Source organism: Anomalospiza imberbis, chromosome 2 (assembly GCF_031753505.1).
Source record: "Anomalospiza imberbis isolate Cuckoo-Finch-1a 21T00152 chromosome 2, ASM3175350v1, whole genome shotgun sequence".
Classification (NCBI taxonomy): Eukaryota; Metazoa; Chordata; class Aves; order Passeriformes; family Viduidae; genus Anomalospiza; species Anomalospiza imberbis.
In genome coordinates, this window is record NC_089682.1 from 104841809 (window position 1) to 104855718 (window position 13910).

Consider the following 13910-nt stretch of genomic DNA (forward strand, 5'->3'; position numbering starts at 1 on the left):
AGTTCAGTTTATTCCCGAGAGAGGGTCTCTACATCAAAACTACAGGATCTTTAAAGAGGAAGAACTTTATTCTTCAGTTAATATAACTTTCAGGTCTTTACCTAAGAGGTTACAAATCTCTGATTTCTCTTTAGCACTTTGGGTCCATAAAAAATTAAGAATTCATTCTTCACTGATACATTTTTAAAAGAATATATTGAGAACATGTATTTATTAATGGAACTAGACTATAGTATAAAATTTAAGGTAATAGAAGAAAATATGGATAGGATTCACTGTGAATAGGGTGGTGGGTTTCAGCCTGAGTCTCTCATTTTTTTCATAAAAACATTAATAAATAAGTTATTATATGAAAGAAAAAAGTGATCTCTTTTCTTCTGTTGACAGAGTTTTAACATACAGCAAGGCATGTAAATGCTTGATTTCTGAGCCATATCTTCTTCCCTAAGGCTGTGCTTGTACAAATATTCTTGTCCTCTTGGGGACATTTGCTCTTGGGGTGGATGTCCCATCCCTGGAAGTGTTCAAGTCCAGGTTGGATAGGGTTCGGAGCAACTTGCTCTGGTGAAAGGTGCCACTGCCCATGGCAGGAGGATTAGAACTAACTGATCTATAAGGTCCCTCCCAGACCAAACCATTCCATGATTCCATGATTAGGGGAGTAATTTTTTTCCCAGGCTGGAGCACAAGAGCTGCCAGCCCCCAGTATTGCACTGTAGTGCACCATCTCACATTAGAACTGCTTTGCCTTCTTTGCAATTTATACAGCAGTATAGCCTGGCCCTGCCTGAAAAAGAACACTACAATAAAACAAAACAAAACAATAAAGTCATTATATGTGGCTGATTGAATCTCTGTTGTTATAAACACAACTGTGTTTTACTAACATTTATACTATGCATATCCAGTTGATTGTATGTAAAAGTCTTGACTTGAACAACTTCTAGGATTGTAACTTACTGCACATTCAATTTTTGAAAGATATAAAGAGAAATCAGAACACTGAACTCTAGAAAATAAACCTCAGACTTAACATTTTTATGTATTGTGTCTCATATTTTATCAAAGGCATTCTATATTTTTGGCATTAATACTTGATCTCTTAGTGATTCCTGTTTCTACATGAATTTACATTACAAAAGTGTGCAGAAATGAACACATTGCGTTAATGAAATCTGTGTCAGGTTAAGCACAATATATAAGTTTTACTAGCATTTGAAACAAAATTCAGACTCCATCTGTCATATATTATCTCCAGAGAAGTTAGGACATGCACATATGTAATTGGATTATGAGAAATTGAAGAACGCCCAAAGTGCCTTACAAAGAGGATATGATATTTATGCTTGGCTTGAACAATGATTTTTTTTTTTTAATTTTGTATGAAAGTTTTTAGTTGTAGAAATTCATACTTCTAATAAAATGAAAAATGTCTAACTGCATTGAATAGGAGTTTGCAGTATTTCCTCAATTAGATGCTCTGTATGAGAGAAAATAAAATACAATAAATATGGTTCATCTCACAGGAATTCAAGATATTTTTGCATTTTCTTACAATGCTGATTAATCTATTTCTGGTGTTTGGTTGTTGGCACACTTTGTGTGAAATATTTTTGATACAAAGAAAATAATTGAAAGCTTACTGTTACTGTGCTAAAAATGCACAAAAACTTGCCATAAAAATTTCTATTAAGTGTAAGGAAAATGAATTTAACAAATAGCTTTATAATTTACTCTCAATTTTAAAAAATTGTTTTTCTATATCTTTGAAACATTTGGAAGACTGACATCAAATGGCTGTTTATTTTCTTTCCTTCCTTGCTGATTTATCCCTTTATCAGACTTTCAAGGAAGAAATTATCACACCCTTTTGAAAGGACTTAGTATCCTACCACTTCATGGCTACAGTTTTTGAAGTTAATTGCTAAGGTTTCTAATTTTCACTTTATTGTTTTAAATGGCTGCCTCCTCCCTCCATTTTCTGCAGGACAGTAGTTTGTGCCACAATGAGCTTTTAGTGCAAGAATCCAGGCAGAAAAAAATTAGCCTTCTTTGGAATATGTAGCACCATATAATGCCCTTCCAAAATCAGTAATATATATGTCCATACATCCTTGCATGATTTATTTTAGGATGAGGTCAAGTTTTGAAGGTGCTTGTTTCTTTCCATTGACTCTAAAAGCTCTAGTGACTCTAAAAGGTAGCTAGTGCCACTTAAATAGCCTGGAGGTGTTTTGGTTGAATAGAAATGTCCTACAGTGGAGGGGTGGGGGGTGAGGGGAAGTAAACCTGCACAAGTTTTTTTTGTTGTTGGTTTGGTTGCAGTTGTTTGGTAGGTCAGTTTGTTGGTGGGTTGGGATTTTTTTTCTAAAGCTGCATGAAGTGAGTCTCATCCTAACAGCTGAAAAGATGGGTAAGCAGTTTTTCTGACTTGTGGGATCCCTCAGTCTTCACCTTATTCATTAGTTTAAGCCTACCCTTGGACACCTCTGAAGAGCTCAGATAATCTATTTGCTAGATGGTAGTTCTTGTAAATGTTGCCCATTTTCTACTTGTTTTGAGTGTTTTGTTAATAACCAATTTTTTCCAATACAAGGATTCTGAGTTCTAAATAGAGGAATATGCATTAGATTATTGTGTTAATGAATAGTCTTGCTGGATTGAGCCCGTTTTTATGCGCTGTTCATGGAGATTTTACGGTTTCTATTGATATCTTTCCTGTAGTGATGAGAGAAGATGGGTGATTATGAATAAGCAGCACAATGGCAATATTTAATAACTGTGAGTACATGTGCTAACGCAATACAATATACTGATGAAAAAGTACTCTGATTTCCACAGTAATCAAAACTGTCTGTAATCTATGCAATATTCATTTCACTTTAAAAAGAAAATGGTCCTTTTATGTCTTCAGATAACCTAAACAATAAAATAGTTATTAAAATAGAAATCCTGAGTTTGCATGTGCATATAAAAGGATTCAGAAAAGACAGACTAATATACCTGGAACTTTTGTGTGTGCTAGCTATAGGAATATGTGTGACTTTATAAATATTTATACATGGTTCAAAGCCATCTGTCAACAATTAAAATATATGTCACATTTAATAACATAGTCTGCATAGATTAGGATTACTATAATTAGACTTTTGCGCACATATTACAGCTGCGAAATGTATGAGCCAGGCTTTCTCAGGAATTTCAAAAAAGGCTTCTTCTATTTTATAATATTCTCCGTGGTACTTGATTGCATCTGAATAAGTAATGCTGCAGAGAAATAGCATAGGCAGCTACTTGAACTTGAAGCTAGCTTTTCTGAGAAAAGTTGTAAGCTTATCACACATACAAAGACCCAATGGGATCTAAAGAATTGTTCTAGCAAATCTTTCTGAGAAGACACTGATTGTAAATGGACCACTTCTTTATGCACCAAGAAACCTGTTCTCAAGTAATGTACATGTCCGCTCCTCCACCACTTTCATATTTCAAGGATGCCTCAATTCTCTTGAAGATTTTGAAAAACAGGCATGATGCATTTTGACAAGACTAGGCAATGGGAACTATTTTAAGAATAGTTTGGAGGCAAAGAGGATTTAAAAGCACAGTCCTTCATATATGATAAGTCTCAATTTATGCAAAGCAGCCTTACTACACGAATATAAACAGAGAAGTATAGTTATACAGAAATCATGAAAATAAATGACAACTCAAGAATGGGGACAAGGGGCAAATTGTGTGACAGGAAGGCCTTATTTTAACCTCATTAAGAATTCACTTGTCTTCTAGAGATTGCTGGCATACAATCTCAGCATCTGGAAAACTTTCAGTGTAAGACTTAAGTGTGGCATAAATTATGTACTAGAGTTTATACTGGCATTCTGTCTGAAGGATATATTCAGAAAATTAAAAGAGTGTATATCGGACCTTAAGAAAAACTTTGTAAATAATGCAGAAGATTCTGGATCTATGTTTTTTCTGCGGTATGTTTTGTGGCAATCTCTTATTATAGGAAGGGGCCAAACAAAGTCACAGATAAGGACTGGAGGTATGCTTTTGTGATTGATACTTGGTCTCACTAATGTAAGGAGATTCCTGGCTATAAGTTATATTAGTTATATTAAGGTTCTCCATATCTTTTGTATTGCGAGGGGAGAGGGAAGGGGAGATGGGACATGACAATATTTTTGCCCAGAGAATCCCTCCCCACAAAAACTGTTCTATGGTCTGTTATGAGATAAATGAATACTGAAGGATTTTGTTTCATACTGAGTTTTATATTAAACTTTGTAGGTGTCTACTGTCATATCATATTCTAGATCAATTTAAAATGCTCTGATTTAAGGGAATACATATGCAGCTGCTGAAGAGGGAAATGTATTTTTAATGTTTCAATTTTTTGAGTATATGGGACCATTTTTCACTTGCATTATCTACAGAGCAATGTCTAATGCAAAAGTAAAGGCTTCCTTCTATTTTATTTTTGTATTTAACTTGCTTTCAAATATTGCTGGGAGCATACTAGTTTCATGAAGTTACACAATATTGGCTTTGCTGTCAGCTTAGTCTTCATGAATTTTACACAGCAGCTGTTGCTTTTCCTCACTCACTTGGGTCCACTGATGTGAGGGCTAGAAATGTCACCAAGTAGAAGACGAAAGTAGCTTTATCATGCTGTTGGTGGATAAGGGAAAGCAGTGTGTCAGTCAGCACAGCCGGTGGGTCACCTCCACTGACTGTCTACTGAATTCCATTCTCTGAAATCAGTTCACTGGATAAATCACCGATTTATTCACTCACAATAGGGTAGCAATAGAAATGTACCTCTAACAGTATAGTCACAATTTTGCTCATGATGGCATCACAGATTATTTCAATGCAGCTTTTCCTATAATGTCTTCTGAATGGCCCTCCAGAAGAAATGTCAAGTAGCATATTCTTATAAAGTGAAAAGTGTTCCAGAAGGTCCCTCTTCTAAACGGCTTAACATTATGCCCTTTCATTTGCAGATGTGTGAAGTATAAGAAATCAAAATCTGAAATAGCCTGTCTGTTATTTTCATTATCTATCATGATGTTTAATTTACTTCAGCTGTAACATCAGACTTCTGTTTCCACTGATAATGAGAGGAAACTAGGGTTTACAGATTATTAAATCTTAAGTAAAAAACTGTGTCAAAGAAGTAAAACTTTCATAGACATAAGCTCCAAATTGCCACAGACTGGAAATACACAGGTGGAAAACTGATGTAGTATAGATAATTTGTTGTAGAACCCATTTCTAGCTTATTTTTAAGTAGCAATTTAATATAAGCATGTTGAACCATGGAATAAACTTTATTCTTAAAAAATAAAATTGAACATTTACATTTTGCTAATGTCATGATTTTTATTTCTAAGTAACAGCAGACTAATAACAGATTGATGTTACTATCAGTAGAAATCAGTGCATGATAATGAGTTAATGATTGTGTACTCATGTCCATATATATGAATCTTGCAGGTTGGTGAATTCTCTACTGTTCCACAGCTTCACTGGTATGCGTTGGTTTCTTATTTTATTTAAAAAAAACTGTCCTGCAGAATGATAGTCATGAGATTATTGAAACTGGTTGTAATTCTGATTAATTCCCCATATGATTTTCCAAGTTCTAATTGTTAACACTGAAAATGTTTAGTTTGAAACTTTCTTTGGGAAAATTTAATTCTTAAGTCGTAATCAGTATTTTCCCTCACAAATAATTTGATCTTTTTCTTGCTGTTTATATAGAGAGGGAACATTCAGAGAAACAGTGAATTTTATATCTGTAGCATCTAGATAAATGGTTGGGATCCCACCGTGCTTTTCTTCAGTTGGCCTTGTTGTGTTATGACCTGTCTTGTTACCAAACAAACAAAAATTGCAATGCCTGGCTAAAAGAATTAAGAATCCTATTGGAAAAAAAGAATGTTATTTCTTTTCTATAAATCTGTTTGGACTCCAGCCTTTGCTTAGCTGAATAACTCCCAGCTTTAACTAGGATTATGATTCAATTGCATGTGCTCAGATGCCTGGAACCATTCCAGCTGCTCAGTGTTCCTTGGCCTCCAGCTGTTGCTCGAGAAGGTCTTCTGCAAATTCTCTGTCACTCCTCTCTTGCTGAGTAGTGCCCCAGATACTCTAAGTCATATCAAAAAGCACTAGGCAAGGATGTCCACAAAACTGAATCAGACTTCTAACATGCAAATTTCTACTGAGCACCTTAGACACTTCACTTACACAAAAAACATGTGAATTTTTTGACATCAACACTAAAGTGTATGACTCTGAAGCCCAAACCCACCCAAAATCCTGGCTCTGTTTGTTCAAATGAGTTTTATTTGATCACAATATGCCATGTTATTTAAATCAATCTTTTTTTTTTTTTTTTGTTAGACCTCATTAATCATTCATTAAAGCACTTGATATTAAGCTGTCTAGTGATTCACATATGCTGTTCTGGAAAGACATAATTTCAGTCTACTATTAGGACCAAAGAAAACTGTCTAATATATGTCATATATGTCTATCTGTATCAACCCTTGCCAAGGAAGAAAGGTCCAAAAATTCAGATAAGGATAAGGTAAAGGATAATTTTTTTTTCAAATTATCAGAAAAATTATTTGTAATAATTAGTGGAGGGAGTTATAACCAATAACCTTCAAATGACTAAGACGAAACAGATGAAGAGAAAAGAACAGTGACAAAAAATACAAGCATAAGCATGGATGGGTGAAACAGGCAAAGAATATTAGTCTCTAAACATTAATCATATAAAATGTGACTTTTTTTGGGTATTTCAAATACTAGACAGAAATGAGACTACATGCTATTGTTCTGGGGTTTAATTTTGCTCTCATTTGTTATCTGAGAAATGTCTAACTCATTTACTTAATTTTCTGAGGATGATTTAGACCTGCAGTGAAATGTTAGCGAGACATGCATTTTTATGGATGGAAATACCTAAATATTTTTAAACAAATCAAGTTGATAGTGTGCATAACTGTGGTGCAGGGATTGCACCAAGGGATAAGAGCCAAGCTTTTCCTCCTGTATTCACTCTGAACCAGTAACAACTGGAAAGAAAAGTAATCAGTAATGACAGAACTCAAGTGAGAACCTGAGTCGGTGGGATTCAGCTGTAAAATGCACTCCCTACAAAGCAAGTTTTCTATACATAAAAAATTAGAAAAAGGTATTTGTGAGCGGACAATTCTATTTAGGAGCTGCATCTATATTACTAAGTAAAAAGAGGAAAAAGGGTGAGAGCGCACTGCTCCACATCCCCAGTATTTACAAATGGCCTCTTGATAAGTGATTTACCTTAGGGAGAACTGGTTGATGAACAGATATAAGTTAGAAAGACTGAGAATTCAGTGTCTATCATTGTAGCTTATTGCCTGGTTCTCTTTTATTTGGCACTGTAGACATCCCCAAAAAAATTGCATCTATGGTATTAAATAAAAATGTTCAGGGACTTCAAGTGTCCTACTTCCTACAGCAGAATAACCATATCCAGGCTGCCTACTCAGAACAGTCTGTAGACCATGCTAAGGTTTAAATTGGTGTCAAGCATTTTTGTGGAGAGTGCTAGTTAGTTCAATTCAACTTTGTGATGGTAAGGAAGCATGCTAGGGATGGAACAAAATGTACAGTGTGTGCTTGTGCTTGAACCCATAGTCCCACTGTGAGGAACTGTAAATTCAACGAAAATTTCTAGTCATTGCTACCTCATTTAGCAATTAGCTTTCTTTGAAATTTTTGTTCTCTTACTACGTGGTTTTGAATGCTACATAAATAGCTACTGAGAAGGATTTTGAAGTTGTCATGTAATAATAAGCTGAGGTGATTTCCACTATTCAGACAGCAACTGATTTGATCCTGAGGTAGTAAAGGTATATAAATAAAGCACAAAGGGTAGGTTAAAGCTGTGTTGTGCAGTGCTGGTGCTCAGCCACCTTTCTAACTTTTGCAGTTCAGTAAGCAGAATGCATGTCTATTTCTTTCTGTGTTCAGCTGAGTTAGCTTAGAGCTGAGAGAAGTATTGTGTTACTTCCATCAGAATTTCAGGCTACTGGTGATTTTATGGAGACGAATGAGTTTTCAGGCTTGAAACATAGAGTTGTAGCCCTGGATCTAGGCAGGAAACAGTGGGTTTGACATAGCAATGTATGCATTGCTTGTACGTTGTGTCATCTCAAGGGTATAAAGGCTACAGGTGATTAGAAATCGCATTCTCTTTTTGAAAATATCATCCAAAAAAAAAAAAAAAAAAAAAAAAAGGAGGTGATGTACTTCACACAAAGCTACAGATTTTTATTTAAAAAAAGTCTTCACAGGGCACTCACTATTCATAAGGGACTATGAATTGCCATATTCGTGATCTAAATACTAGTCTCTAATATAAACTGGACTTGTAATTTGGAATGCACAGTTTTGTTAATGAAATGAAACCCTGAAGGACATTCTGGCCTACAGATGTATGAATAATTTTTTTTTAGTGATCACCAAAGGAAATGCTGATTTACTGAGTATTTGGGTACGTAATCCTAAGCAGAGGTAAAAAAATTAGCCGTTTATTCCTCTCATTTGAAAGAGTTCAAGGTAGTATTACTTCTAGAAATAATTGTTCTGGATTTGACTTGATTAGCTAAATTGGATTCACTGCTGAGATCCTTTAAGATTCCATCCAGAAGTACTTATGGTGTGCACATGAATGAAAGACAGGAAATACTATGACTGAGCTTAGTTCACACTGAACTGCAGTAGAGCATCAAGATATTTTCATTTAATACAATACAATACAACAAAATTTATAGAAAATCCATATTTCCCACGAAGGTCTATGATGTAGAATAAATGAATAGAATGCTAGATTTTTTATCACATCAGTTTCAATCATGTAAACATAAATATTATTGCATTTCAGTGTTCATCATTCATTAGACATTGTCCTTTTTCAGCAGGGGTAGAGTTAATTTTCTTCCTAGCAGTGGGTATTATGCTTTGTTTTGGATTTAGGGCAAGAGTAATATTAGTAACATAGTAATATTTTAATTGCTGTTGAACAGTCCTCTCTTAAGGACTTTTTGTCTTCTCTTGCTGCCCTGCCAGCGAGCGGGGCTGGAGGTGTGCAAGAAGATGGGAGGGAGCACAGATGTGACAGCTGAGACCAAAATGATCCAAGACCTATCCCATACCATACAAAATCACACTCAATATAGAAACTGGGGGGAGTTGGCCAGGGGCTGGTGGCCCACGGCTCAGGTCATCAGTCAGTGGGTGGTAAGAAATTGCACTGTGCATTGCTTTTTTTTTGTACATTCTTTCATCATCATTATTATTATTATTTGCCATTCCTTTTATGTCCTACTACACTGTTTTTATCCCAACTCATGAGTCTTACCATTTTTCTGATTCTCTCCCTCATCCCACTGAGGAGGAGTGAGGGAATATCTGTCTGGTTTTCCTGTGGAGTTTAACAACAACAGAGATTAAATCACTTGTTAAACAGAGATTAAACTCCCTGCAAGCAGAAAATTACAAAACAGAGTACAGCCTTGCCATTTCCTATTTACTTATATGAATTAATACATTTTTGAGAGGTAGAAGGGACCATTTCAATTTTTCACTTTAACCTCATACATACCACGTCCTTGAACCTCTGAATTAATTAATGCTTTAAGACCAAAACCTCTTTGAACCAGAAAAAAGCAAAATAAACCAAATCAAAACAAACAAAAAAACCCAAATAAACCAAACTAAAAAAAAAACCTTTACCACAACTGTTTATAATTTTTTTTATTATTGAAAAATTATTTTTATATAGACTAACCGGAATATTTTTAAATGTATGATTTCTGGTAGCAGAGATTTTTTTTATTCACTTTGAATGTTTAAACAAAAAAAATTATTTATTTTCTATTTTCATATGCTTTGGCCTGCCGAATCTTTTAAATCTTTATTTACCAAATAGGCACTTACAAGGCTTATAAGGCTGGTTAAATCTTGAGATCAAGGGGTTTTTGAGTGTACTAAAGGATGAGCCCCGTGGTTAAAACAAAAGGATTTTTGGTTCCATTTTAATCACTGTAATGGAATTCACTTCTGGGCCATCCTTTCTGAACAAAGACAATGAGAATGGGATTTAGGAGTAATATAACACTCCTAATCTGACTTAGTATTCCTATTTCTGTGCCCAAAGATATCCCATTAAAATCTTTGGCTGAACACTGCTCTGGGTAATTCATATTCTGCTGGCTATGCAGGACATCCACAATTAATTTATGAAACAGAATATTTTGGCTTTTAATAAGCATGTAATACAATATTTAGACTTGCAAATTTACTTTTGTCTGTACTTTATTATAGGATGCATTTTAAAATTCACTCAATTGCCTCACTTGCCAGATGAGATTTTCTTAGTTTGTCACTTCTTTTTGTTATTTAGTAGTTCTCCAGTTCTCATGGCAATAAAAGATTTATCATTATCACTTTGTTTTTCATTTTGCTTCCCAGATCATCAATAAGTCTCAAATAATCTTGAAAGTTTACAAGACCCTATGGGATTGTACAATAATCATACATCCTTAGTGATAATTCTCCCAATTATGCTTAGACTCTTAGATTTGTTGAGAAGCTTCAAGAACTCTCATAAGATGCCTCTGTAGCTGCTGCAAGCAGTTCATTTTCTTACCAAAATGTTACAGAGCAGTGAGTCATATATTTACAGAACCCTGGAAGTACTTTAATAAAACAACATAACTTCTGTAATGCAAATATTTTCATTCTGAGATGTGAAGTGTCACAAAATTTATTAATGGTACTTTCTGGTATTATAACCTTGTTCAGAATTGCTTTTGGGTCAAAGAAAGCATTCCACTAAGCCATCAGTGAAAGTCCTGAGAGGTATTTTGGCAACTGAGCACTAAATGATCTAAGGGTGAGGCCAAACTTCCCAAAGCTATATAGGGAAGCTGTGAAGCTGAAGACTCCCAAGGACCTTTCAGCTGATGTACACCCAAACCATTCCCCCATGCACATATACCATAGTAGTGGTTCACAAATTTTCTGGGAAAATAAAATGCTGCTAGCAGAGGACATGCTTTTGATACGAAAGTCTTAGTTCAATAAACTTACATCAACATTAAGAACTAGCAAATCTGGAATATTGGTGTATCTACTGCAGTCTCAGAGGAGTGGTGAACTAACCCTTGCCATAACTCGTTCAAATTTACATGGTTGCCAGTAATATTTGCTGCCTCTTTCATTGAAATTGAACGACAATAATGTATGATAAAACTCATGGGGTTTGGGGTTTCAGGCTTTTTGAGACACAAATTTGATATAATAGAACAAATTTTAGACAAAATAAAAAGAGACTATTTTATACTATGACACAGCAGGAAAACAGTCTATCTACTTTTCTGAGGGGCAGACAGTATACAGCTACTAACCCTCCTCATTAAGCTGAAAAGACCCAGTAAGTCTATACAACAAAATTTTCCAGTTACAACACGTACTTATTTTCCTCTTAAAGAATAGCTTTATAAAAAGTGCAGCCGAAGAGAACAATTCTTTTAAACAACTTTTATCTTTATTTATAATGTGAATCAATTTAGCTTTGAAACACTATATGGATTTCTGTTTAATAAAGAATTTATACTAGATCCAAGTCTTTCTTAGTAGAGACCCAGCACTGAGACTTGTGAACTTATATGGAGACAATATTTCTTCTTGTACAGTTAAGGAGACCGAATTGAGAATAACAAAGTCCAAATAACAAATGAGCTTACTCATTTACTCTCTACTTTTTCAAGCACAGTGAAAAGTTTGAAAAAAGTTAAAGAGAACTTTTTCCAATGCTGAACCTACCTTTAAAGCAATTAAGTGGGATCATCTGTATTTCTAGGTTTCTAGTCATAAGTCAGTAATGCATAATAATAAAAAAAGGAAGAGAAAGTGAGGAAAGAGAAATAACTAAGTTGTGCTGAAATTTAAAGAAGCAACAAAATATAAAACTTTATTAAGTCAATATATTTCTAAGACAGACAGATATAGAGGAGGATGCATGGTCTCTGGCTGCAAAAAGTTGTATATATATATATATATATATATATATAAGTATATATATAAGCCCCACACACATAGGTATATATATATATATACACACCAGATGTATATATGGTATATATGTATATGGTATACTGTAGAAAATTTGGCAACACATTTTGTTTGAAAAACTGTCTTGCTGGAAGTTCCTGCCCACATTTATTCCACAGATCTCAGGGATAAAGAGTACCTTATCATACAACTGGGCCTGGGAATGTGTCACAATATGAACTGGGGAGAAAAATAAGTTTGCTCTTTAACTGAGTGTAGTTCATTAAACAGTCTATGTTTTGTTTCAATAAATGCTGTTCGGTAGAAGTATGGCATGGATTACACAATGAGCAGGGAGCAAAGCAGCAGTACCAAGGAGCTTTTTTTCCTCTTAGCTAGGTAGTTTGTCTTTCAGGTAGCATAAAAATGTCTAATAAAACTTTTGAATTAAAAGTGCTGCATAAATTGGCTCTGCTAATTCAGTGGTGAGTGGCATTCTCCTGTTCTTACACAGAGGAGCAAGTGGATTTTATGGAAGGATTGAGATTTATCTGAATGATCTCATTGCAGTAGTGATTAAAATATTTTTTTTTGTTGGGCACTGTACAGCACTTAAGAGATCCTCGTCTGGGAAGTGACTCCATAATTTGAAAATAAACTCAGTATATAGGTTGAAAATATGAACCCAGTACCTTGTTAAGCAACAAAGCAAACATATTTTTAAAGGTATAAAACAACTGAGTCTGTTTCTAACTAATTAGTATCTTCTTTGAGGAGAAAGTACTATCTGCTTATTAAATTAAAGAATCTGAGACAGTGAGGTTTTGGCCAGTGTAAAGAAGTCTTCCTAGACTGAAGCATAAGTAATGCACAAACCTGTACAAACTGGTATTTCGGATGAGATGATGTTATAAGAATTATTAACATTTGTAAGAACCTAAGTTTTTATACGTTATGATGTTTATATTTATCTGACAGATAAACTGAACTGAATCTGAACGGGGAAGAGGGCACATTGTTTGTGTGAATATGATAGTTGTACCACCTAGTATTTAAAAACTGTGTGACAGCACTTGTACATTTGATAAATTAACATTGATACTTGTACATTTGATAGATTAACATTGTTCAGATGATTGCTCAGCACTGCTCAACAGAGTGGAGAAATATGTTAAACAGATCACTGCTCTTTTCTTATGAACCATGTAGTTATCATTGGCCATTTCTATAGTGAGAAATAAAAAGGAGCCAGAGAACAATCTTATTTACTGGAACCAAATAATCTACACTGCTTAGGCCAGTATCAACTATCCCTTTGTTTTATTTTACCTCACTTTTATTAGTTCTACCCAAGTAATGCCTGGATGTCCTTTGGAAATAGTTCTTTCCATGCTAGCCCTGTCTCTGAGTGTACTAGTTTGGTCTGCTGTCCTTGGTCAAGCATTTGATATCATCCCAACACATTTTTTTCCTTCAGCTTCTACCACATTTCTATATGACACACCCAGAGCAGGCAAGTATGTTTTGTATTGACCAATATAGAGCTGTAACAGAGCTCTCACACTACGTCAGATATTTCAAATGTGAAAAATTCACATAAACCAATAAATGTATCTTATGTCTCTTTGGACACCACAGGGGTCTTTAAAAGACCCAGGTCCAGCTCTTATTTAGTACAGATGCTGTCTGCTTTAAGTGGGCCTGTAAGAAAGGAGCAACAAACATTTTAGTGGGGTCTGTTGTGGTAGAAATAAGGGCAATGGTTTTGAACTGAAGGAGGTTTGATTTAGACC

At 34.8% G+C, this 13910-nt stretch overlaps 1 protein-coding gene across 5 annotated transcripts in view; it reads left to right on the forward strand.

Moving 5' to 3' along the window:
• Positions 1 to 13910, forward strand: part of GPC5 (glypican 5) — a 577648-nt gene that overhangs the window by 283030 nt on the left and 280708 nt on the right. The gene's annotated exons all lie outside the window — the stretch shown is intronic.